Source organism: Eschrichtius robustus, chromosome 3 (assembly GCF_028021215.1).
Source record: "Eschrichtius robustus isolate mEscRob2 chromosome 3, mEscRob2.pri, whole genome shotgun sequence".
Taxonomy (NCBI): domain Eukaryota; kingdom Metazoa; phylum Chordata; class Mammalia; order Artiodactyla; family Eschrichtiidae; genus Eschrichtius; species Eschrichtius robustus.
In genome coordinates this window covers 133,330,540-133,357,186 of record NC_090826.1, presented here as the reverse complement: position 1 = coordinate 133,357,186, position 26,647 = coordinate 133,330,540, and the positions used below count along the sequence as shown (strand labels likewise).

Below are 26,647 nucleotides of genomic sequence, written 5' to 3'. Positions count from 1 at the left end.
TCCATAAACATCCCTCATTTTTCATGTAAGAAAACATTGCTGCAGCAGGTTAGATATGGAGTAAGACTGGAATCCAAATCACTTGTCTTGGAGAGAGTGGAATTTTCACTGAAGCATGCTACTGCTTCCAAATGTACCACAGTGTCAATATCAGGGATTAGGCACTGATATAACTAGAAAATATAAAAATACGTTCACAAGCCTTTACAGGTGGACAAGCAACTTACACCTCTATTATTTCAATTGAGCCTCACTGCAAATTGCAGAAAGCTGACACTTGAAAGGGTTAAGTAACTTGTCCAATGTCACTTAGCCAGGTGGTAAAAGAGCCAGGCTTAGAGGCCAACTCCTCTGATCCTGGTCTTGTATGTTTCCTGGACTTAGCCCTGCCTTCCATCAAACAGGCTGATTACCAAGGAATGAAGTAGATCTTTCCACTGCCTCTGGCTGCTGAGGGATCAACCTGAAAAGGGTTGGTCCAGTTGGCAAAATACTCCAAGCTATTCACATGTTCTAATCTACCAAGATCAACACTATAATTAAGTTTACTTTTGGGAAACTTCTGAACAGGAAACCAATCAGAAGCCAGATATTCCAGCTGATTCTTTTCTTTTCTTTTTTTTTTTTCCTTTTTTGATTCTCTGAAATGGCTCGTTTCTAAACATCTAGTCATATTAATATGCAATTACATGAATGGGTGGTTCACACAGGCAAAATCACTAGATAAGCTATTTTTGATCCAGATTTTTTCATCAGATAATATTAACAATTCCTTACATTTACAATAAGGAGCTACAGCATAGTGGTTAAGCAGGAGAGCTCTAGTGGTCACATCAGGGTTCAAACCATGGCTCTGTAACCTCGTCACAGTTTTTGTTCATATAATGGAGATAAAATTGTAGCACATATATCATAAAGTCATTAAGACAATTAAATGTTGTAATACCTATAAAGGGCTTAACATTGTACCAAGCACACAATAAATGCTAGGTATTATTATTATTATTTATATAGCAGGGTGTCATATTATTCTCATTTTACAAACAGAGATTCAGAGAGGTTAGTGATTTTCCTAAAGTCACAAAGTTTTAAGTGGCTTTATGGGAATTTATTTGCTAAAGACTTATTAAACTCTAATTCGAAAAGATACATGCACCCCAATGTTCATAGCAGAACTATTTACAGTAGCCAAGATATGGAAGTGCCCGTCAACAGACAAATGGATTAAGAATGTGATATATATGTACAGTGGAATATAACTGAGCCATAAAAAAATGAAATTCTGCCATTATTAGCTACATGGATGGACCTAGAAAATATCATGCTTAGTGAAATAAGTCAGACAGAGAAAGACAAATACTGGATGATATCACATATGTGGAATCTAAAAAATACAACAAACTAGTGAATAAAACAAAAAAGAAGCAGACTCACAGATACAGAGAACGAACGAGTAGTTACCAGCTGTGGGCGGGAGGGGCAATCTCGGGGTGAGGGAGTGGGAGGTATAAGCTATTGGGTGTAAGATAGATTCAAGGATGTATAGTACGATGCGGGGAATATGGTCAATATTTTGTAACAACTAAATGGAAAGTAACCTTTAAAAATTGTATAAAAATTTGTTTAAATTATACAAATAAAAAATTTTAAATAAGAATTAAAAAATAAAAATAATACAAATGAACACATATGCCGAACAGACTCACACCCAAAGAAAACAAACTAGTGGTTACCAAAGGTGAGAAGGATGGGGGAGGAGCAAATTAGGGGTATGGGATTAAGAGACACACACTATTATGTATAAAATACATAAGCAATAAGGATATATTGTACAGCACAGGGACTTATAGCCATTACCTTGTAATAACTTTTAATGGAGTATAATCTGTAAAAATACTGAATCACTATGCTGTAGTGATTACCTGAACCTAATATTGTAAATCAACTATACTTCAATAAAAAATAAAAATTAAAAGAAACTTATTAGAGATGAATTCACCTCAGGCTGAGAGCAAAAACAAGAATGGCGGAGAGAAGAAGAGGAATGGCAGACTGGCTGGGTGGCAGGGACCCCTGAACGACCACATGACAGAGCCCTCAGCTGAATGTTGCCAACTTCATACTTTTGCTCTCTTTACTAAGTGACCAGTCTGTGCCGCCCTGCTTTACCTGAAGTGGCTTGGTTTTCCCTCAAAGCACGACAACCACAGAGGAATGAGATCAAACAGAATGACACGTTTATTAAGATAGCCTCTAGGCGAAAGGCCAGTTGTGTCTAAGCCTCTACCGTGTGACATAAATCTGTTTAAATTTGAGAGCATACCAGTCATGTGGGCACAAACTTCTTTTCTTAAGGGTTAGGAATACTCTTAGCTGACAGTAAGAAAAAAGTCCATTGAATTATCAACTAAATTACCTATGGCATTGTTGTTGTCCTTTTAATTTCCAATCCATCTTGGACTGGTCAATATTTTATTCAACAAGTCTACCGTTGCTGGTTTAACAACAATGTCAAACAACGTACTATGGAAGTATCTAAACCCTTATTCTCAATTTCTGTTCTTATCTCTTTACAGAGCAGTAAGAAACAGTTTGTGTACTGACACATACTTCTAACATTTTGATAACCACTGGCATAAATAAAAGGGCAGTTATTATCAAGTTCATGAGAAATTCAGAAGTGATCCCAGGGTTAATTTGGAGGCTCCATGTCATTAAAAAAGACCCAGGCTTTTTTTTTATTATCCCACTTTGCCAGCCACAGGATATTGGTTTCTATCCTCAGGCTTGTAATCTAATGGCCAAAAGCTCTCTGAGGCCCCGATAGCACCTCCTCACTGAACATCATCCAAAGCAGGAAGGGAAGAATGAGAGCAAAGGGGCTTTCACCTCATGTGGTTCTGTATTCACTCAAAGAGGAATATCTTGTCTAGAAGGTCTAGAAGCACCCCAAAGATCCCCCAACTCATCCAGAACTGCTCCTATACCCAACATGCAAAGAAGAATGGGATCTCTGTGGTTGAATGAGGCCAACAAGGATCCAGTCCCTTGAGGCTCCACAGCACATTGCCATATGAACAAAGCCAGGGACTTTGGCAAGGAAGAAACAGGAATAGCTGCTAGGTGAGAAAAGAAGTGTCTGCCCCAGAAATCTTAGCTCTGTCCAGACCACAGGCGGCTTAAGGAAGTCTGCCCTCAGGGAAAACGTGGCATTCTGCAAGGATAAAGTAGGTGCTCAAATTTTTTAACATGATATACCTTCTTATCCACTAGAAACTTCTGGAATTCAGAAACAACCAGAAGGCAGATCTCCCATCCATTACCTCCTGAGCAGATTTTTTTTTAACTTCATAAGTCTCCTTTTCCTTGTTTTTAAAAGGGGCTTATAACAGGACTTTCCTCAGGGATGTGTTATGAGGATTTTAAAAGTTAATAGAAAGCACTTAGAAAAGGTCTTGGCATGTGGCAAGCTCTAAATAAACCTCACCTTACTGTTATTGCTAAGTGGTTATTGAGACTAACTGTGAGTTTCTATATAACCCAGGGTCAGTGTTAGAAAATCCTGAGGGCCTGAGAGTTTGGAGATACGTAGGGCAGTTTCTGGGGCTCGTTTCACATAAACACACAATAAGGAAGGACTGAGCACGCAGAGAGAAATTTTATGGGCAAACGTGTGACTTCTGAAAGAAGAATATCAAGGCACTCACTCTGAATCAGCGGAAACTCAGGAGACCCAAATTTGTCTTCTTAGAGTCCAGCAAAACCCAGTGTGAAATTACAGGCCCTTACAGAGTCTTGCTTCCCCTGAGTCACTTTGGGGGCTTATTTGAAGAAGTTCCACGAAGAGCTGTGGTGCACTAGAGCGTGTTCTGCCCTTAGCGGTGGTGCTGAGGTAGTGACGCTGTGCTGTCTACTGGCCAAGGAGCTATTCCAGGAAGCAAGAAATTCTGGAATGGCCCAGAGGACCTTTCAAAAGCTGTTGACAGGAACAACTGGGAGTTACCACAGCCAGCAGAGAATGCTGCCCGGAGTTACTGCGTGCAACAATATAGGGAGGAATGGTCACCAGGAGTTGGGGTTACTGGCCTCTCCTATCACTGAGGGCCATAAACCACAAACTTCTAAAAGACAGTTCTGGAAACTCCCAATGGAACTGATTCTTATTATTCAAAGCAGCAGACCCTAGGTCGGAACTGGAGATCTTATCGCTCAGAAATTCTTGCCCTCCTCACCATCAGTTCAGGGGATCGAAGTGCTGGTAATTAAATAGCAAACTGTAGAGGGAACAGCATGGGCTCGGAGTCAAAAGACCTGGACCTGAGTTCTGGATTTTTCATTCTGTGACCTTGCTTAAGTCCCTCAATCCTCTGTGCTTCAGAGTATTTAATAGATTAATATATATATGAAAATGCTTTATAACATATAAAGTACCAAGAAAATTAAAAACATTGTAATCATTATTTTTTCAGTATGTTCTTAAATGAAGAGCAAAATTAACAATTTTTCACAAGAGAAACTGAAGGGAATAGAGCCCTAGAAAAACTGCGTGGGGTCCCAAGCCAGTTTTAGAGACCCTTAGCAGGAGCCTAGCTGAAAGTTCAGGTGAGGTTTGGAGAATGAGAGCCTCACTAATGACTAGGATCAGATTCAAATTTGTGATCTCAAGTCCTTGAGCTTCTGCATAGATGTGGTACGAGTTTTCAGTTGCTTAATGAGCTTGAAATCCCATTTTGTTTCAAATGGAAAACCACCTGAATGTTTCCTGAAGAGGGTTTTTTAGAGAAAAAAAAAAAAAAACTTAAGCATAACATATCTGTGGTTGATCTTCTGTCAGTATAGTCCCTTCCAAAGTTCCCTGGGGAAAGCAGAAGGCAGCAATACTTCAGCAGCTGGGAGAGAAGGACACATTACGAGATGCGATCACAGCTGCTGTGTTAAGTCAGGACGCCCTTTTGAGATGTGCAGACTGGTGCTTCTGTGAGGGCAGCCGTGCTCTGCACCCCTCACCACTAGTCTGGAGGATTTCCTGCACACATCCAAGTAGTGACACTACCTACTTCCTTGGGCACCGTCTTCTGTTTTGGAAACTAGTGGTGCTTCTGAAAGACTCCATCTGCCTATCCACTTTGAGTTTCCACTGCACTGGCATCTGGGATTCAAAACTATTCAATCTACTGTCAACAGAGTCTTTCTTTAAAAAGAGAGAGAGAGAGAGAAAGAAAAAGAAAAACAACCACTCAAGAAGTGAAAGAATCCAAACACTATCTAAAATGAAACAGAGAAACAGCATTCTTTCTGTCCTGTTTTTAAATAGAGCTTTCCACGCCCCACGTGTATATGCTATAATTAGAAAGTGTGTTGTAGAAAGGGTGTTATGATCACCCTCTAAAAATCTTGTTTTGTAATACTGACTTTACCGTATGACATTAATTTGGGGAAAGAAAAAAAACAGGAAAGCAGCTACAGCACAAAGAGGTCCACAGTGCAGTGCTATGGAGTATCAGAGGTAAAAGGAATAGCTAAAATAATAATAATAATAATGTCTATTAATGTTTTTAGGCATGAAAGTGATGAAATTTAGTTTAAGTCCACATTGACTCTTCTCCAGACTATTGCAATAGACTGAATTGATTATCCCATTCTTTCCCTCCTCTGATTCCATCTCCAGAAATCATTGTCCTGAATCCCAAGTCTGCTCGTGCCCTTGCTCTAGTCAGAATCATTTTTGTAGATGCTCACCACCTACAGAACTAAGGACTGCTCCCAAATTTGGAATTCAAGCCACCTTCAGTCATTTTCTTCAGAGGTGATACTGCCTGCCCCAGGATGTGTTTGAAAATCTTTGGGGATTCTTTTCAGTGGTCAAAATGGCATGCAGCACTGATGGCTTTTAGAAGGCTGGGACCAGAGATGCACACTCCCTAAGATGACAAAGACCCATCCACCCCAAAAAACCAGTAGCATACCGATTGAGAAACTCTGAGACTAACTTTTCAAATTTCCCAACTTTATTTTCTACTCCTTCCTTTGTCATATCCAACTCTGCAGCCACCTTGACTAGTCCCATCTCTAACCTCAATTGGTGTACTCACAGTGGTCTCTAGTCTGAAATGTCCTTCCCAACTCAATGATCTTTGCCATTCTCAATCTTTCAAAACCCAGGATAAACTATTCCCATCCTACAATCAACATTAATTTCTCCATTTCTGTGGTCCCACATCACTTTGCTTATACCTCTATACTTATTGTATTCTGCCTTATATTATTGCCATTTTTATTACTCTTATCTCCACTACCAAATAATACATTTCTGGAGGACAGGACCTGCCTTATTCAGCTTTATATACCTTGAACACTAAACACTGACTTAGTGCCTGGTATTTAGTAGATTTATTGAATTTAATTGAATTACACTCATTATTTGTGAATATTTTTTTCTGTCAAATGTATGTGAGGACATTCTAAATTTTTTAAACTACTAGTGGATTTAATATGTAAAGTCTTATTTTATTAGTACTTCCTAGGCAAAAAACTGTTTGAATAACTTGAAAAAAATGGTTGGTTTCCTGCCCCTGTAACTGAGACAGGGTTAAATCCTTTTAAAAGAAAGAGCCAAAAGGATTTAGTCTCTCAAAAGTCACAAGGAAAAGGAAAATATAATTTTTTTGTGTTACCCACTGAGATCTTTGTGTACACATACCTCCCCAAATGACTAAACTTTACAAATTTCACTTGACTTTAATTCAACTTTCCAAAAAAAAAAAAATTTTTTTTTAAGTCACCTTTGGACTGGGATGAAACGTGGAAAATTTCAACTCAAAGTCAGATTTTTTTTTTTTTTTTCTAGGAAGCTGTGAGCAAATAAAAACAAGGTTTGGTGGTAGCATTTTACCCATCTACCATAGACGGGTCACTGCCAGCACCATACTTGTTGATGAGACATTTGGCAAAAGGCCTGCTGCAGAAATACAGTCTGTGACTTTATTTTGCTGGAGATTTCATCTGTGAGGATTTTCTTTCCCAGTTACGAAGTTCTCCCAAGAGGGACATAGCTTCTTTTTGGAAACCTGTGAAATGTTGGCCAAGTCTTGCCCTGTTTACCATGGAAATTTGTACTTGGATAGAATTACAGTGTATGACCTGGTACAAGCATAGATGGATGTCTGATGCCTGCTATTTTCTCTTCATATTGATTTGAAAATTATAAGTCATAGAATCAGATCAAATAACTTTGATCTTTCCAGTTCATTCGTTCACCGTGACATACAGTCATACTGTATAGACTTGAGAATAGATTGGCAGATGACAGAACATATGTTACTATTAAAATTTATGGGAATGGTTCTAATTAATCTGCAGAGGGTTGCCTGAAAAGGGAGTAGACTATTTGTAAGCATGGATGATTTAATATTGGCTTATCTATTGTTTTTTTCTTAGGAAGTTCTAAAATATCATATGGCTTCAAATTTGCATTGATGGGTTATTGTTTTTAAGGAGAAAGAAAAAAATAAACTAGCCTTGCCTGTAAACAGAAATTATCTGCTTTCCTTTAAATAACTGTTTAAAGCATCTGGCCCAGAATTGTGTAAGAAATTTGTTTTTATGTCTTTGGGAAATAGTTAACAGTCTCACTCAGGACCTCGTCACTTCTTGCCAGGATTACTGCAATAGTTTCTAACTTGATCCTAGACCACGGTTCTCGCACCCCACCCTCAATCTATTTGCCACACTCCTATTGGCACTGTCATTCAAAAATCAGATCTGATCACCCCCAATCCAATGGTTAAAACCCTTCAAAGGTTTTAGGAGTGCTTTTAGGAGAAGGTGCCAAATTTGCATGGCATGCAAAGCTCTATCCTAGCCTTCCCCCTTGCCTCACACTACTCTCACTCGATAGTCCACTGTACACATGTCACTCTAAGTTTTCACTCAGTTGTGCCTCTCTGCCTTTGAACCAGCTGCTCCCAAGCATATAATGTCACCTCTGGAACTCCCTGCTCTATCCATGGCTTGCTCTTATTCATCTTACAGCCCACATGCTACTTCCTCCAGAAACCAACCCAAATTTTCTCATCTAGCCAGGGTGACGCCCACGAGTGTTCCAGTAACATTTGTGCTTATCTCCAGAATGGCAGCTATCACACCACATTGCATTTTAATAGCATGGAAATTCCAAGAGACCACATTTTATCCAGAGCCCAACAAATATCCTGGCATGTAGATGGTACTCAATATAAACTGATCAAATTGTGAATGAACAAAAGGATGAATGAAGGAAAAAAATGTTGAGGTTTACATTATACTTGTTTTTCTGGTTCTACTTTGACACACTGATAGTCTTGAATTTGCCATTTTGAAAGGATCTCAATGATCAGAAATTATTTTTTCTCTTTTTACCACTTTGAGAAAACAATGTAAATTTAAGAACCAAGTTGACTTCAAAGAAAGTTTAGGCAAGCTAAAAAGGATTGAAGAATGCTCTTTTCATGGCTAGCACAGCCATGACTCATGATCCCAAGAAACATCTGAAGCATGTAACAACTCCAAAGCATTGGATGCTGATAAACTGACCAATGTGTCCGTTCCTCGTCCATCTACCAGTCCCCACAAGCCTGAGAGAATGTCTCCCCCTCATCGTTTTCTAAGGAACAGACCTAAGTATGCTCTGACAGGAAATGAAGCAAAGAAGATCTGCATGCAACAGTTCATTAAGACTGATGGCAAGGTCCAAGCTGATATAACCTACCCTGCTGGTTTAATAGATTTCATCAGCCTTAACAAGACCAGAGAGAATTTCCATCTCTCTATGACACCAAGGGTCACTTTGCTGTTCGTTGTAGTACACCTAAGGAAGCTAAGTACAAGTCGTACAAAGTGAGAAAGATCTTTGTGGGCACAAAAGGAATTCCTCATCTGGTAACTCATGATGATCATACCACCTGCTACCCTGATCCCCTCATCAAGGTGAATGACACCATTCAGATTGATTTGGAGACTAACAAGATTACCCATTTCATCAAGTTTAACACTGGTAACCTGTATGTGGTGACCAGAGGTGCTAACCTGGGAAGAATTGGTGTGATCACCAACAGAAAGAGACCTCCTGGTTCTTTTGATATGGTTCATGTGAAAGATGCCAAAGGCAACAGCTTTGCCTCCTGGCTCGCCAACATTTTTGTTATTGGTAAAGGCAACAAACCACAGATTATCTCTTCCCCAAGGAAAAGGGATCCACCTCACCATTGCTGAAGAGAGAAATAAAGAGACTGGCAGCCAAATAGGGTGAAATCATCTCTAGGTTATGTGATTGAAAAGGTCTTTGTACTTAACTGAAGATTATATGGCATGATTAAAAAACAAAAATAAGAATGGCACAAACCATTTAAGAACTTAATATTAATTATTAATACAATCATCATTCAAATGATTTTGTGACCCTTTGCACTGTGTACATTATATTGACCAACCCTGAGCATCTAAAATAAAAATGTCAACTTTAGTTTGTGATGAATAAATTGCCTTCAGTTATTCCATAGATAGTGGCAACTATCAGGAAAAATCATTTTAAATTCACTTGAATATAAAACAATTAACATAAGTGATCTTCTTTAGCATTTTTGGTAAAAAGTATTTTATTAACTTGAACCAGCAATAGGGTTTACAAATCCCCCTCAGATTTGAAAAAATCTGCTTGCAGGATTTGTGACTTTTCCACTTGTTTTGTTTCATTCCTGCATATGCATTGACAGTTCAAAAGCCCAGTCTTTAATTCTCGTGGCAATAAGGTCAACTCCAGTCCAGAACTTGTACTACCTGACATCTTCCACCCAGTCTCCAAGGGATAAAAGCAGTGTTTGAAATCAGCCTTCTATGTACAAAAAAAAAAAAATCTATGGTGTGGTATGAAATGCAACAGAATTTCTAGTCCCCAAAATACATCCCTCCCCACCTCCTGCCCTTACCAGTCAATATCTGAAACTACTTTAACAAACAGAAACACATGGTATGAGGGAATAGTCTTAAGATGTCAAAGAGATTATTCACTGATTTAAATTCACACTGCCTATTATGTTTCCCTTTTTGCCTTATTTGCCAGGAGGCTCAGAGCCAAATTTATTATTCAGTTGTAGTAAAACTTTTCTACTTCCTGCTTCTGTTAGAAGCCCCATCCCCTTTTCTATATTTTATGGATTAATGTACCCTCAAAAAAATCATATTTTGAAGCCCTAATCCCCCAGTGTGGCTAAATTTGGAAATAAGGGCTTCTAAGGAAGTAATTAAGGTTAAATGAGATCATAAGGGTGGGGCCCTGATCCCACAGGATTAGTATCCTTACAAGAAGAGACACTAGAGAGCTGGCTACTCTCCTTCTCTCTCCCTCCTTTCCTCTCTCCCTCCCTACATACACACCAAGGACATGTGAGGACACTGCAAGAAGGCAGCCAGGAAGAGAGCTCTCACCAGAAACCAAGTGAGCCAGGACCTTGATCTTGGACTTCTAGCCTCCAGAACTAAGAGAAAACTTCTGTTGGTTAAGCCACTCAGTCTACAGTATGCCAAAGCTGACTATTACATATACAATACATGTCTTCTCTTTTTATCCGACTCTTTATTGCTTACCTGGCACCCAGTCTCTCATCCCTGGTCACCATAAACTCTGCTGTGCTGCATCTCCTGTCACCCACCTACCAGTTATGAAAACTTTGAAAAAATATTTCATAAACTGAATGAAATTAAGAAAGATAGTAACTCAGCACAATAATTTGGAGTCTACCCTCAAACTATACTTGCAACCTTAAAATTAACCTGGTCTATTGCTTTCCTAAGAGTGACCTCTATAATTTTATAAAAAGCAATGATGACTTTTTTCTTATTATACTTTAGTGTCCAGTTTTATAAGTGATGTTTCTGTAAAACTGGCAACATTAACAAGCATGATACTGTTGCTTAATTTCATGGGATGGTGTGTCCTTATTGAACACAGAAACCACCTTACTCCTACCCCATTTTCTTGTCATGTTTTTCCATTTTTTCTAATGTTTAATGTGATCCACAACCCAGCCCCATCCCTCCATTCTCAGGCCTTTCCCTCCTAACACACTGTCAGCAAATGATCTCAGTATTGCCTATTTCTTTGATATCATTCAGCTTAACTTGTGGAAACTGTTTTCTTCTCATAAGACGTACTCCAGATAGCCAGACTGTAAGCATTATAAACTACAAGCTCTTCTAAAGGAAGTACAGAGGTTTAGAGCTACAATAAAGCTAGTAGTGTTCGATTAATAGTTTTTGTGTCAAGAAAAACAAAAACCATTAAGATAATAAGTTTCCACTGTAGCTCACATGCTTAAAACGTTCTTTAAAAATTCTCCTTGTAGGGGCTTCCCTGGTGGTGCAGTAGTTAAGAATCCACCTAACAATGCAGAGGACACAGGTTCAAGCCCTGGTCCGGGAAGATCCCACATGCTGCGGAGCAACTAAGCCCGTGCGCCACAACTACTGAGCCTGAGCTCTAGAGCCCACGAGCCACAACTACTGAGCCCGTGTGCCACAACTACTGAAGCCCACGCACCTAGAGCCCATCCTCCACAACAAGAGAAGCCACTGCAATGAGAAGCCCACACACCGCAATGAAGAGTAGCCCCTGCTCGCCACAACCAGAGAAAAGCCCGCGCAGCAATGAAGACCCAATGCCGCCAAAAATAAATAAATAAAAATAAAGTTCCCTTTAAAAAAAAAAAAGAAAAAATGGCCACTCTCTTACACCACTCACAGCATAGCATTTCTTGAGAACAATTTAGCATTATTTATTTAAAAAAAAAAATTCTCCTTGTAAGTTAAAACGTTCTGTATTTGCATTGAATGAAAAAATTGTATTACTGGAATATTTGAGAAAAATCCATTGAGACATTTTTTTCCTTAGGTGTGGAAGTAAAGAAATAATATTACTTTTTTCAAAATTCAGTTATTTTTACAAAAACAACTGAAAAGTGGTTGAACTTCGTTGATTCCCGTGTGGATAGACTTCAGTGTGAGGTAATTTTCGTGAAACACAGGAAAAGTAATAAACTGAAGTTGAATGTGATTTGAAAATACTTTATGAGCAACTAAAAAAAAATTCTTAAAGCTCTCTTGGATAAGCTTGTCAAGATTAGCCTCTTGGCATTTAGAAATTGAATAAAGTTAAATGACTCAAGATGTAATAGTGCCCAAATAGAGAATGATTATTTCCACTTAGCTGTCAAGCATGGATACAAGTGTTCCTCTATACAGGGTACTAGAAAAGACCATTGGTCAGGAAAGTGAGCACCGGATAGCACTTCTTTAAGAATTAAAGTACTTAGTGTTTTCTAGAAATGTCCCAAAAGAGCTTACCAGGCCTGACATTCAGTGTTCCATCGACTCTCCCATACAGATCTTTTTAGTTTTCTACCTGACAGTCCTATCACAGAACCTGTCTCCAGAGAAACTGAACCCCTCCTTGACAGCACTATCTAATGTCTTCTACCCAACTTATGCCCTATATTACCTTGCTCTTTTCTTCATAATACTTATCACTGTCTGAAGGTATCTAATTTTTTGTTTACCATCTGTCCCTTGTCTCTCAGAATGAAAGTCTCATGAGAACAAAGATTTTTCCTTGTTTAGTGCTGAATATCCAGGGTCTAGGACAGTGTTTGTCACATAGTAGGTACTCTATAAATATTTATGGAATGAATGAATGAATGGATGAAATTTTTATTTCCTATAAACATCTGAACTGCACTATCTCTGTGTCTTGGCATATAAATTTGCCTCCATCTAGAATGCCTGTACTCTCCTTCCGCTCTACATCTTCACGGTCCAATTAAAATTTTATAGCATCTAGGCCTGTGTGGGAATTAACAACGTGCAAGCTTCAGCTCCCTTCAAAGAGTGGAGGATATTTAAGGGATCAGCCTGTGATGTTTTCTTTCACACACACAGACACACAAGTGCACATGCACACACATACATATACACAAACTAGCACAGTATCACTCAGTAAGCATTTATTAGATTAATTAATGAGACTAGTGTACCATTCAAGTTCTAAATGTGATTTCATCTTAGCTAGAAATATAACAAGAAAAGTGGACCCATCATTTGGTTAGTGCTGTGGCATGGCAGGAGAAATATATCAATTACATGTGTTCAGTTCACACAGAAACAGCAAGGGTGGCAAAATTCTGATGTAAATTCAGATCATTAGTTAATAAACTTTTGCTCAGTTGTCCCCTGCCAGGTTCCTGGGACATATCCAGGACTCCCTATGGCACTCCATGGGTGTTTGGAAAAAGAGAAGGAAAGAAGAAAAAAACAGAATCTTCCCAAATCTGCATAAATCTTCAGGGGCCTCCTGTCCATGGGTTTATGTCAGGGTGACCTCTGTTTTGCCCTGCTTGGAGAATCCACCTTGAACGGGTCAGTCGTGGTTTATGAAGGTAGAAAGAGAAATGCATTTGTTCATCACTTGGACTGAAGGATCTTAGTACCAGGTCAGTCATTCTACTCCCACTTATTTTTCCAACCACCAAATTCTCTTTACTCATCCCTCTCCCTCCACGCACTCAGTGTCTAACAGCCTATGGAGTAATAAGTTCTTTCAACTACACTCTAAGAATTCTCATGACTTGTAATGATAGCGAGTCCTCTGACTATAAAAAGGTCAATGTTTAATCTCGTCTTTTTCTCTGTGTTACTTCTATGCTCATTCTTTGCCTTATAACACAAAAGCATGTCCTTTTTATTTCAAGTTGCTATGTAAGATCTGCGTCTGGGTCTAGACGTGAATGTAATCTGCAGATGATAGCATGGTTGGTGCATTTATTTTGTTTTTTTGACAAGTGTGAATGGTGAGTTACAAACTGGCCGATGATTCCCAAGGTTCATTCTGTGATACCTATGTTGTAATACCCCAAAAGGTATCATAAAATTCTTAAAACTAAATTAATTTGGATTTACCTTTAAATTTCTGAAATAAATATGGAACAATAGCATTCCTTGACACAAAACATAACAAAAGTTGTTGTATCTTCCAACAGATTTGGAACTGTTTATTGTTCCCAGAGACAGACTCAGTCCATTTCATGAATATTGTTTGGTTACTTAGCACCAAGTTTAGATGTTTTCTGATGATAATAAATGAATTCGTGTTTGCTGCATTCAAAGTCGTTGTATTTTAAAATATTCACTCCTCTTTAAGCCCTTGGAATTAGAAAGCTGATGTGTGGAAAGGTTACAGAGGCAACTATTAGGAGCTGCGTCAAGTTACCTCCAGGCTTCAGGCTGGCTTGCAAACATTAAACAGTACAAGAGTTACCTCATAGTCAAGGAAGAGAGATCCATATCCGGTGACACTAAACCATTCTACTAATGATGATTAAGAGTGAGACATGACTATGGCCTACTCACAAGACTGCCTTTAAAAATGGTTTAAAACAGGGGTTCCGCGGCCTGTTAGGAACCGGGCGCACAGCAGGAGGCGAGCGGCCGACAAGTTTCATCTGTGGCTCCTCATCGCTCCCCATTGCTCGCATTACCCCTCACACCCCGCCGTTTGTGGAAAAATTGTCTTCCCCGAAACTGGCCCTGGTGCCAAAAACGTTGGGGACCACTGGTTTAAAACATCATATACAAATTGGAACATGAATTAGAAGCAAGAAGAGATAGGAAAATGTTATTTGCACAGCTTCAGGCGCAACTGCACGTACACAGAGCTGGAAAGTATTTTGCTTAGTACCAGTGCACTCAACACAAATAACATTTAGTACTTATTAATGATATTTAGAACTTATTACGTAGTATTTATCTAGTACTTAGTATGTGCCAGGAATTGTTCAAAGTCATTTAACATATTAATCCTTTAAACCTCCCAGGAGACAGTAGAAGGTAGCTACTTTTATTGTTTTCAACATTTTTCAAATGAAGAAACAGACACAAAGGGAATAAGCAACTTGCCCCAATGCACAGGGGTTGCATTGCTGCAGACAACCTCAAAGAGGCAGCAGACTAATCTAGATCAGTACAGACTAATGTTACCAAAAAGGGTACAATACCTTCATCATCACTAGAGGAAGACATTCCACAGTTACCAAAATAAGAAGCCATGTAAAACCATGCAGAAAAATATCATGCATTTGTTATGGACAAATCAAATTACTAAGAAACTTGGTAAATACTATAATGACGGATTTTCCTCAGTTATATTTAAGGGGGAGTTAGATATACCCTTCTTAGCATGTCAGCTGCAAACAGGTATGCAAGAAAGAAAATGAACAAATATCAAGTAACGCCATCAGGCATCATTGAACAAATGTCACAATGATCATGAAGGTACTAGAGGTGTTTTGAAGAATCTTCATTACTCCTTCAAGTCATTCATCTCTTAAGAATCATGGACTACCTCCAAGCCCAGTGCAAAACCTCCTTCAGAAAATGTGAGAGGCTATAGCTACATAGCAATAGCTATATCAGCTACTTAGCTGTAATGGCTATAGCTACATAGCTATAGCTATATCAGCTACTTAGCTATAATGTAGGTCAGAGTTCTGTTACTGGTTAATTGCTTTCTTCGTTTTTGTACACGCATCAAGTAAAATGAATGAAAGGAAACACTTGCCTTATGAGATACAGGTTTGATGTTATGCTCAGTGAAATGATCACAGGAAAGGCACCATTTCTAATCTATTCAATTTCTTAGCAGATCACTTGGACACGTATATAGCCTTAACTAAAAGTCCTGTTTGGCACATAAGAACTACAAATATATCATTAATATTGATTAATATTTTAAAAGAAAAATACAAAAGTAAAAATTGAAGTAAACCTGCAAATGAAAAAATAAATGATATAAACATATTTAATCATCTAGAAGCAATATTAAGACACTTGGAGATATGCAGAACATTTAACCATAATTTCAAATAACTCCTTTGTCCATGGCCCATTAGTTGCTAATAAATATTACATTTAATGCCCATCGACAGATGAATGGATAAAGAAGATGTGGTATATATATACAATGGAATATTACCCAGCCATAAAAAAGAATGAAATAATACCATTTGCAGCAGCATGGGTGGACCTAGAGATTATCATACTAAGCAAAGTAAGTCAGAAAGAGAAAAACAAATACCGTATAATATCATTTATATGTGGAATCTAAAATACAACACAAATGAACATATCTACAAAACAGAAACGGACTCACAGATACAGAGAACAGATTTGTGGTTGCCAAGGGGGAGGAGAGATGGGGGAGGGAAAGATTGGGAGTTTGGGATTAGCAGATGCAAACTATTATATATATAATGGATAAGCAACATGTCCTACTGTATAGCACAGGGAACTATATTCAATAGCCTGTGATAAACTATAATGGAAAAGAATATGAAAAAGAATATATATATATATATATATATGTATAACTAAGTCACTTTGCTACATAGCAGAAATTAACACATTGTAAATCAACTATACCTCAATAAATTCTTTTAATTACATGTCTTATTTTTAATAAATTCATAGACTTAAAAGTTCAGCAACATAATGTTTTAGCATTTACTAACTTGCTCATGCCAGTGATTATGTAAACTAATAAAATTATAAAAACAACAAATATTTTATTAGTATTAAAATCCATTAAGATAATACACCATGGGGCTTCCCTGGTGGCGCAGTGGTTGAGAATCTGCCTGCCAATGCAGCGGACACGGGTTCGAGCCCTGGTTTGGGAAGATCCCACATGCCGCGGAGCAACTAGGCCCATGAGCCACAATTACTGAGCCTGCGCGTCTGGAGCCTGTGCTCCGCAACGGGAGAGGCCGTGATAGTGAGAGGCCCGCGCACCGCGATGAAGAGTGGCCCCCACTTGCCTCAACTAGAGAAAGCCTTCACACAGAAACGAAGACCCAACACAACCAAAAATAAATAAATAAATAAGCCTACACCTTAAAAAAAAAAAAAAGATAATACACCATTATTCTGACATATATTTCTTTATAAAAATAATTTAAAAGTAATAATAATGCTGAATTATATGATATTACAGCTAGGACAGGTGGGACAGTGCAGCCAGATTAAGTTGCCTGAACTAAAAATGTTATGTTATAAAATCTTTCTGAGGAAATAAATGTATTTCATTCATTCATTCATTCAACAAATATTTATTGAGTACCTATAAAACAGTAAAACATATGCTGTACTACCAACTTTTGACGAATATTAATATATTAATTTATTATATTTTTTATGCACATAGTCTAAGTATGATAAACATTGTTCTTCTTAGATATATTTAATAAATTCAATGATGAAACTCTTGAAAAAATTCCATATAGTTCTTCCAAAAATGTTGTCTCTGGGACCAATTTTTTTTCTGTAAAAAACACACAGTAAAAGATTTGGGGCAATGGGCCACATCAACAACTTCCTTACTCCCAAATATTTCAAAGAAAAACATTACCGTGCTATACTTGAACATTTGCTCTGTGAGATTTCTTTTTCAAAATAGATTTTTTACATATTGAAAAAGGATAAAAAGACAGGCTAGACATTGCATCCTTTGAGACTTTTGAGTAGTTCCACTGTAGAATTAAGCCTTGAGGCTCTAAGCCTTCTTGCTCTGCCTTCCACTTGATAAATCCTTTTCCACTTTGGGACCTTTGCACTTGCATTCCCTCTGCCGATATTCCTTCCCCTGATTATATCCATGGCTTTGTTACTCACTGCACTCAGTTCCTTGCTCAAATATCATCTCCTCTGGCAGTACCCTCCTCCATCACCCTCCATCCTTTTCCCTGCTGCAATAGATTGCCTTGGACCAGTGTGCTTGAAATAACAAAAAGAAATTCATCTGTGATAGATTCAGCATTAAGATGGCTCCATCACATGGATCCTGAAACAAATTGTAGCATTACTCATCCTTATACATCAATAAAGATTCTATTTCCAGACAATGACATTTATTGTTTTGAAAATTATTTTCACCTGAATGTTAAAGAATATTACTTTTATTGGGACTTCCCTGGTGGCACAGTGGTTAAGGCTCCATGCTCCCAATGCAGGGGGCCCCAGGTTCGATCCCTGCTCAGGGAACTAGATCCCACATGCATGCTGTAACTAAGAGTTCACATGCCACAACTAAGGAGCCCACGTACCACAACTAAGCAGCCAGCGAGCCACAACTAAGGAGACTGCCTGCTGCAACTAAGAGACCTGGCACAACCAAATGACTAGACACCTAGTTCTCTTTAAAAATAAAAATAAAAATAAAATAATAAAGAATATTACTTTATTAAAAATCTCTTGGAGGTCCAATGACATCTGCTGATTGAATTTGAAAGTCAAGTACAAATTGGGAGATTGGGATTGCATATATACACTAATATGTATAAAATAGATAATTAATAAGAACCTGCTGTATAATAAATAAATTAAATTAAATTAAAAAATTAAAAAAAAAAAAAAAAAAAAGAAAGTCAAGTACAACAAGATGTTCCCTCTCAGGCACTATGAATGTCAGTTTTAAAGTTAGACAGACTTGGCTTCAAGTCTCAAGTCTGCAGCAAACTAGCTATGTGAGCATACCCTTAAACTACTCTCATTAAAAGCACCAAAAACCTTTTTTTGATTTAATCTAATAGACACATTCCAATTCTTATGTTATTGGACCAGTGACTCATCTGATAAAGATGACAACTCTTTTTTTCCAGAAATTTTGTTTTCTGTATACATTTTTAGCTACTCCTTATCAGTCACCTTTGCAGACTCCTCCTTTCTTTGTCTTTCAAACATTGATGTTTCTCACTGATCTGAATAAGGCCCTCTTTTCGCCTCACTCTCCATTCTTTCTCAGTGCTATCAGCCTCTCTCATGCTCAGACTTCCAACGCATCACCTTACCTTATAGCTCTCTCTTAAGGGCCAGATCCAGGTATACAGTTATCTACTCAATACTATCTTGTAAATTTCCCAGAGATACTTCAAATGGATTGTGTTCAAACCGGAACTTGGCACTTCCTTCACACCGACCTGATATTCTCTTGTTCCCTGTGATATTCTCTTGTTCTCATTCTGTCACCCACTTCATAAACCTGGATCATCCTCTATTCCACTCTCATCTTCACCCTTCTGTTCTCTGATCAGTCACCAAATCTTGTCACAGCTACCTCTTATGTGTCTCTCAAATCTGTCCATGTCCCTTCACCCCCACTGTCATTGCCCTTGTTCAGGGGAAAATAATCATCTCTGTCCTGGATCACCTCTAGAGAACAGACGCTTAAACCTGTAGCACTGCTATGAGAAATAGTTAATGAGAAACTTCAGGCATTTGGAGTAAATTAATGTTTTACTCTAGTGGTTTCTGACTCTCAGGGAGGGTGAAGGTAACCCAAAAGGCCTTTCCTGGGAGTCAGAGACCAGGAGCCTTGACAAGATTGCTTTATCAATTAATGCTAAAGCAGAAAATAAAAGCATTTACCATTCAGGGACACTGACTTGATAGCCAAATGACACTATGCAAGTCCAGAAAAAACCTAACCAACCTGACTCTACTAGGTCCATTTGGTTAAACTGAGTATATTAGCAGTTAAGATTTAGTAAGAGATTTAGGGCTAAACATATTTATAATAACATGCTAATACCATTAATGATTGTGCCTTCATATTAATTAAAATGCAATGTCTATGCCTCTTGTGACTGACTCGAAAGCATCAAAATGACAATTGTATAAATATCCTACTTTGTTTAAAGTATATTATGTTTTAGAAATAGTTGCTATTTAAGTAACTACTTAAATAGTTACCACTCTTACAACTTAATAATAAAAAGACAACCCAATTAAAAAATAGGCATAAGGGACTTTCCTGGTGGTCCAGTGGTTAAGAATCTGCCTTCCAATGCAGGGGATGAGGGTTCGATCCCTGGTTGGGGAACTAAGATCCCACATGCTGCAGGGCAACTAAGCCTGCACACCACAACTACTGAGCCTGTGTGCCACAACTACTGAGCCCATATGGTCTAGAGCCTGAGCGACACAGCTAGAGAGAAGCCCGTGTGCTGCAACGAAGAGCCCACGCACTGCAATGAAGATTCTGCATGTTACAATGAAGATCCCGCATACCGCAACTAAGACCCAATGCAGCCAAATAAATAAATAAATATTTAAAAATAAATAAATAAATGACAATGTACATTTTTAAAAAATAGGCATAAGATCTGAATAGACATTTCCCCAAAGAAGATATACAAATAGCCAAAAAGTCCATGAAAATATGTTCAACATCATTAATTATTAGAGAAATGCAAATCAAAACCACAAAGAGATACCTACTTCATACCCATTAAGGTGGCTATCATCAAAAAAAAAAGAACACTAACAAGTGTTGGTGAGGATATGGAGAAATTGGAACCCTCATATATTGCTGGTGGACATGTTAAATAGTGCAACTTCTTTGGAAAACAGTTTGGAAGTTCCTCAAAATATCATCATATGACCCAGCAACTTCACTTCTAGGTATATACACAAGAGAGATGAAAACACGTCTACACAAAAAACTTGTACACAAATGTTCACAGCAGCATTATTCATAATAGTCAAAAAGTGGAAACAACCCAAATGTCTATCAACTGATAAACAGGGAAATAAAATGTGGTAAATCCATGTAGCAGAATATTATTCAGGCAGAAAACAGAATGGTTTATATGCTACAACACATATGAACCTTGAAAACATGAAAAATTTTTTTCATTTCTAATTACTTTTCTTTGCTAAGTAAAAGAAGTCAGACACAAAAGGCCACATATTATATGATTCCATTCATGTGAAATATACAGAATATGCAAATATATAGAAATAGCAGGTAGATTAGTGGTTGCCTAGGGCACGGGAGTGATTGCGTGAGGGAGGAGATAGGGAATGACTGTGGATGGATAAGGGGTTTAGTGGGGAGGAAACAAAAAGGATCTAAAATTAGATTGTGGTGATGATTGCACAGCCCTGTGAATACATTTTAAAACACACTGAACTGTACCCTCTAAATGGATGAATTGTATAGTATGTTAATCATATCTCACTAAATCTCAATTTCTTAAAAAAAAAAAAAAAAAGAAAGAGAGAATCAGTACACAAAACCTGTTTCTCAATAGTGTTGGTTAGAAATGCGTTCAACTACAAGTGTCGGGGCTTCCCTGATGGCGCAGTGGTTGAGAATCTGCCTGCCAATGCAGGGGACACGGGTTCGAGCCCTGGTCTGGGAAGATCCCACATGCCGCGGAGCAACTAGGCTCGTGAGCCACAACTACTGAGCCTGCGCGTCTGGAGCCTGTGCTCCGCAACAAGAGAGGCCGCGATAGTGAGAGGCCCGCGCACCGCGATGAAGAGTGGCCCCTGCTTGCTACAACTAGAGAAAGCCCTCGCACAGAAACGAAGACCCGACTCAGCCATAAATAAATAAAAAAAAAAAAAAAAAAAAAAAACTACAAGTGTCAACATTCAACTGATAGCAAATGAAGCCAAAAGGCTTTTGACTTTTCTCACAGAGCAAGAAGTCCAAAAGTATGTAATGACTCTTGGCTCTATAACACCTTCATGGATCCGGCTCTTGGATCCATGGATCCTGCCGTTTGACACCTGATAATTACAAGATGAATGTTGCAGCTCCAAACATCCAATCAAAGCAGAAACAACAGCAAAAGGGCAATAACCATCCAATCAAAGCAAGAACAACAGCAAAAGGGCAGTAACAGTCACTTCTGTCCTCTGTTACCAAGAAAGCAAAGCTTTCAAAGACACACTGGCTGACTCCCACTTATATCTCATTGGTCAGAACTATGTCACATGGCCACCCCTAGCTTCACAGGAGGCTTAAAAGTACGTGATTTTCACAGAACAGCTCCACTCAAGTTAAGAGTTCTGTAGGCAATGAAGAAGGAAAGAAGGGATATTGGGCAGAGAAATAACAGTGTCTGCCGCAACATCTCTCTCCAGGCATATACCCTGAAAACCCTACTAATACAGAATTACATTAACAATCTTAATTTTTAAAAAACGCAAAACTTACATTAATGCCCTGGTTGGTACAGAACGTAAGCAAATCTCCCCTCGTTTCACCTTTCCTCATCCCTCTCCTGACCACTGGGATGGCTTTCTTGCCACTGAGACTGCCTTCTAGATGCTTTACTTTCTAGTCTTGGGAAATCCCCAGTTTGAGTGTGTGTCGACTAAAGAAGAAAAAAACAAAATAAAACAAAACAAATATCCTGACCAAATACGAAATGCTCTGATTTTCTAAAGAGGAAGAAAACTTGATTTCTTTTCCCATAATCTGTTTGCTTCATAACCTCCAGCCTCTCCCTCCCACACATACAGACCCACAAAAAAATCCTTTTACTTTTCTCTTCAGAGAGTCACCTTCAGTCTCTTTTAGGGCTGCTCTCCTCACCTACTTATACGGTGGTTTTCTCACAGGTACATTCCTATATTTTAGCCATGTTAACATAGTTCTAACCTTATAGAAAAAGCAAAATGTGGTGGGATTATGGGCTATTATCAGTTACACAGTTTTCTCTCAGAAACCATTCTATTTCAGATGTTCGTGTGGACCTGACAGTTTCCACCATCATATTTGGAAGTTTACCTTTTAATGAGGAAATACCATGTGCCAGACACTATGATAAATGCTTAGGATACATTATCACTATTGCTCACATTACCCTTTAAGATTAGTGTGCTAGACCCTAAGTAGTTGAGTAACTTTCCCAAACTCAAACAACTAGCTAGTTGCAGAGCTGAGATTTGAAGCCAGGTCTGTCAAACTTTAAAATCCATATTATAGTGCCTGAAAGGGAACATCTCATTGTACTTAACTTTCAAATTCAATCAGCAAATGTCATCGGATCTCCAAGAGATTTTTAATAAAAGTAGTATTCTTTAATATTAAGGTGAAAAAAGCTTCCAAACCAGTAAATGTCATTATGTCTGAAAACAGAATCTTTATTGATGTAAAAGGATGAGTAATGCTACAATTTGTTTCAGGATCCATGTCATGGAGCCATCTTAATGCTGAGTCTATTACATATGAATTTCTGTTTGTTACTTCAGACACAAAGGTCCAAAGCAGATTCACATAAAATCTTCTTCCCTAAAAATGAAATACCAAATGTATTTACAACATAATGTAAAATAAAAATTATCCACTCAGAATAACTGTATAACAGTTTCCCTGATTAATTTTTTTAAAACCTACTCTATTTCAAAACGTAAGTTCACTGAATGTGTATTAAAGGTTATTTCCATAACCTTTAAGTTATAAAGGGATTTCAAGCAGAAGTTTTTGAAAGTTAATTAAATAGAATGCTTTGGTAGATTTTTTTCAATTATTCAATGGCTAGAGATTTAGGTATGAAATATATTCCATAAACTCATAAAGTATGATGCTATTGACTTCTTTATTTACCAAGATAGACAAGTGTACAGCTCATTTATTCTTAGAACAAAGCCTACCTTTGACATCTTGTATTATGTCACATTTCATTATATTGTAGGAAACAATCTCTAAGATAGAAAAGTAAAACAAATCGCCAAACGTTCCAGTAGCCTTTTTAAAAAAAGGCACAGCTAGGTCAGTATTTTAGAATTTGAGATGCTCTTTTACATGAGAATGTGATCCACATTAGGACAAGCCAGGTCAGCCCACAAATGCTATCTGGGAAATATATAACATTCCTGAAGCCAAGACCAAATGCTTCTAGCAAATCTATTTGCTATACTATAATGTTTTAAAGGTAAAATACATTCTTAGTGATCATTTAGTCTTTTGAGGTCACATGTTTCCCCACTGTACCTCCAATATAAGATCAGAGTCACACTTTCAATGCATTTCATTTTAAGGAATATTTCTCAATCATCTGTACACCTACCCCTCCTTTCTTCACCTCCTACCAAATGAGCAAAGAGAGAAAGAAGTCCCTCAACACCAAACCACAGGTTAAGGTTGAAGGCCCAAGGGTGCTGATTCTTGAGACTGTACTAGTCAAGTTTCTTTTCATTACAAATGTCAGACACCCAACTCAAAATAACTTACATTTCAATAAAAATTTTTAAGAATCTATTGGCATATGTATCTGAAAAGTCCAAAAATAGAATGAGATTTAGGCGTGATTTGACCTAGGGATCTGCATGATGTAATCGGGCTTCTTTCCTTTCCATCTTTTACTCTGCTTCCTTCCATGAATTGGTCTTCTCTTTTAACCACAGACAGTCTTCCTCCCTGTGACTGGAGAAAATGGCCACTGGCAACCCTAAACTCACAGTATCCTAGCACCATTACAATAAAGGAAAGAGACAGTCTTTTTTTTTTTTTAATAACCTAACTTTCCAGCTCACTTCTTGTATCTTTTTTTTTTTTAATATTTATTTATTTATTTAGGCTGCTCTGGGTCTTCGTTGCAGCATACAGTCTTCTTAGTTGCGGCATCCAGACTCTTAGTTGTGGCATGCGTGCTAGTTCCCCAACTAGGGATCAAACCCGGGCCCCCTGCATTGGGAGTGTGGATTCTTACCCACTGGACCACCAGGGAAGTCCCTGGAAAGAGACAGTCTTCTCCCACTTTTTCTAGCAGAAAAGTCCCAATTTGCTATGTCAGTTTGACTAACATACTGACACCCTCCAAGGAAGCTGGGGTATAAAATACACTGATTGACGGTTCTTATATGATCCCATAGAATAAGAAAGGATGTTTCCCCCAAAAAAGATAAATGCTGGATAAACAAATAAGATGCATGTAGAACAGAGAGTAAGAAGTGGAGGCAGAACTCTCTTAAAGAAATTAAATATGTAATTTAAAACTGTCCCACAAACAAAAAACAAAAAACAAAAAACCCTCCAGATTCAGATGGCTTTACCGTCCTGAATTCTACCAAATATTCAAGGAGGAAGGAATAACAATCTTACATAAACTCTTTATGGGAGGAAGAAAAACTTACCAGTTTTTTTTATGAAGCCAGCATAACTCTGATACCAAAACCTGAAAGCACACTTAAAAAAAAAAGAAAATTACAGGCCAATATTTTTCATGAATACAGATTCAAAAATCCTCACAAAGTATTGGCCAGTGGAATACAACAGCATAGAACAAGGATAATATAACCATGACCAAGTGGGGTTTTGTCTTAGGAATGCAAAGTTGGGTCAACATGAGAAAATCAATCAATGTAATTTACCACATTTACAGAATAAGAAAGGAAAAAAGCATAATCATCTCAATAAAAAGCAGAAAAGCATTTGACAAAATTCAGTACTCATTTCTGATAAAAATCACAGAAACTAGGAATCAAAAATAATTGTCTCAGTCTGAAAAAGGACACTAGCTAAAATCCAATAGGGGTATATTAAATGCTTTCCTCATAAGATCAGGAATAAGGCAAAGACATCTGCTCTCATCACTTCTATTCAACACTGTATTAGAAGTCTTAGAAAGTGCAATGAAATGTCTTCGTTACATTTTTAAAAAGGAGTTGTGGGTTTTGCATTAATGTGCTGTTTCCCCTGTTATTTTAATGTTATACAGTCTTGAATCTGTCAACTCATCCATCTTATCCACAAAATTACGGATTAAGGAAGCTATTCCACTAAAACAATTTTCAGTGAGGTGAGATGGGATTGGATCATTTTGGAAGCACATATGATCCTTTATGTTTATCTAGCAGGAGGAAATAAAAATAACTCCTCCAAGAATAGACTGACTTTACTGCATCAGTGTAATTTGCCTACAATTGCCCCTTTGTCATCAAGCACATTCACGTCATCACCTTCTGTGACCAGGGACAAATAATGAATATTTCAACTCTTCTTCCATTTCACCTTCTCACTTTTTACAAGCTTCAAATATCTACTTGAAAAGTAACAGTTCATTATCAAAAACTGCCTTGTTTTTTATTTTTACTATGTCTACTTTTTATAACCAATTTATTGTTGTGTGGTGTTTGTTGTGACTGTAAAGTTTATGGTACAGCATGTAAACTTTAAATGTTACTGCATTCAAAGCAATTGTTTTTTAACAACAACATTAGTTATTTGGTAATTGGGAAGATGTTTTCAGCATTTTACATCCTAATATGATAGTTTGTTATGTGTGCATGAACAATGGCCCAAATTATGATACGTAGATAGATAGATAGATAGATAGATAGATAGATAGATAGAAGGATGGATAGATAGATGGATAGATAGATAGATAGATCATGAGAGACAGAGAGACACAGACAGAGACAGATAGAGATAGACACAGAGACGGAGACATCCTGGCCAGATGGTGGGCAATGCTGCTGGACTGGCAAGTCTTTGAACCTTGAGCAAGCCAGCAGATGCCCAGCACTCCCAGCGCTAAGGTGAATTCAGAGAGCCTCTCTGCACCAAAGTCTTGCACACCTGAAAAGGAACTCTCCACTTTGCTGAGATTATATTGCACCTGTCCCATCTGCTTCAGTGCCTTGCACAGTACCCAGGGTACCTCTCCCTGCCCGTGGTTGAGGAGTTTCTTGCTGCTTTCTAAGATGCAGCTCATCAACCAGCCCTGGAGTGCCGCCTTCTGAATCCCCATAGCCATGAACCTCTACCTGATCATTT

The 26,647-nt window shown here is 38.0% G+C and overlaps 1 pseudogene; it reads left to right on the top strand.

The window, feature by feature from the left end:
- Positions 1-8,501: 8,501 nt before the first annotated feature.
- LOC137760713 (small ribosomal subunit protein eS4-like) lies at positions 8,502-9,286 on the top strand (annotated as a pseudogene).
- The last annotated feature ends 17,361 nt before the right edge of the window (positions 9,287-26,647 follow it).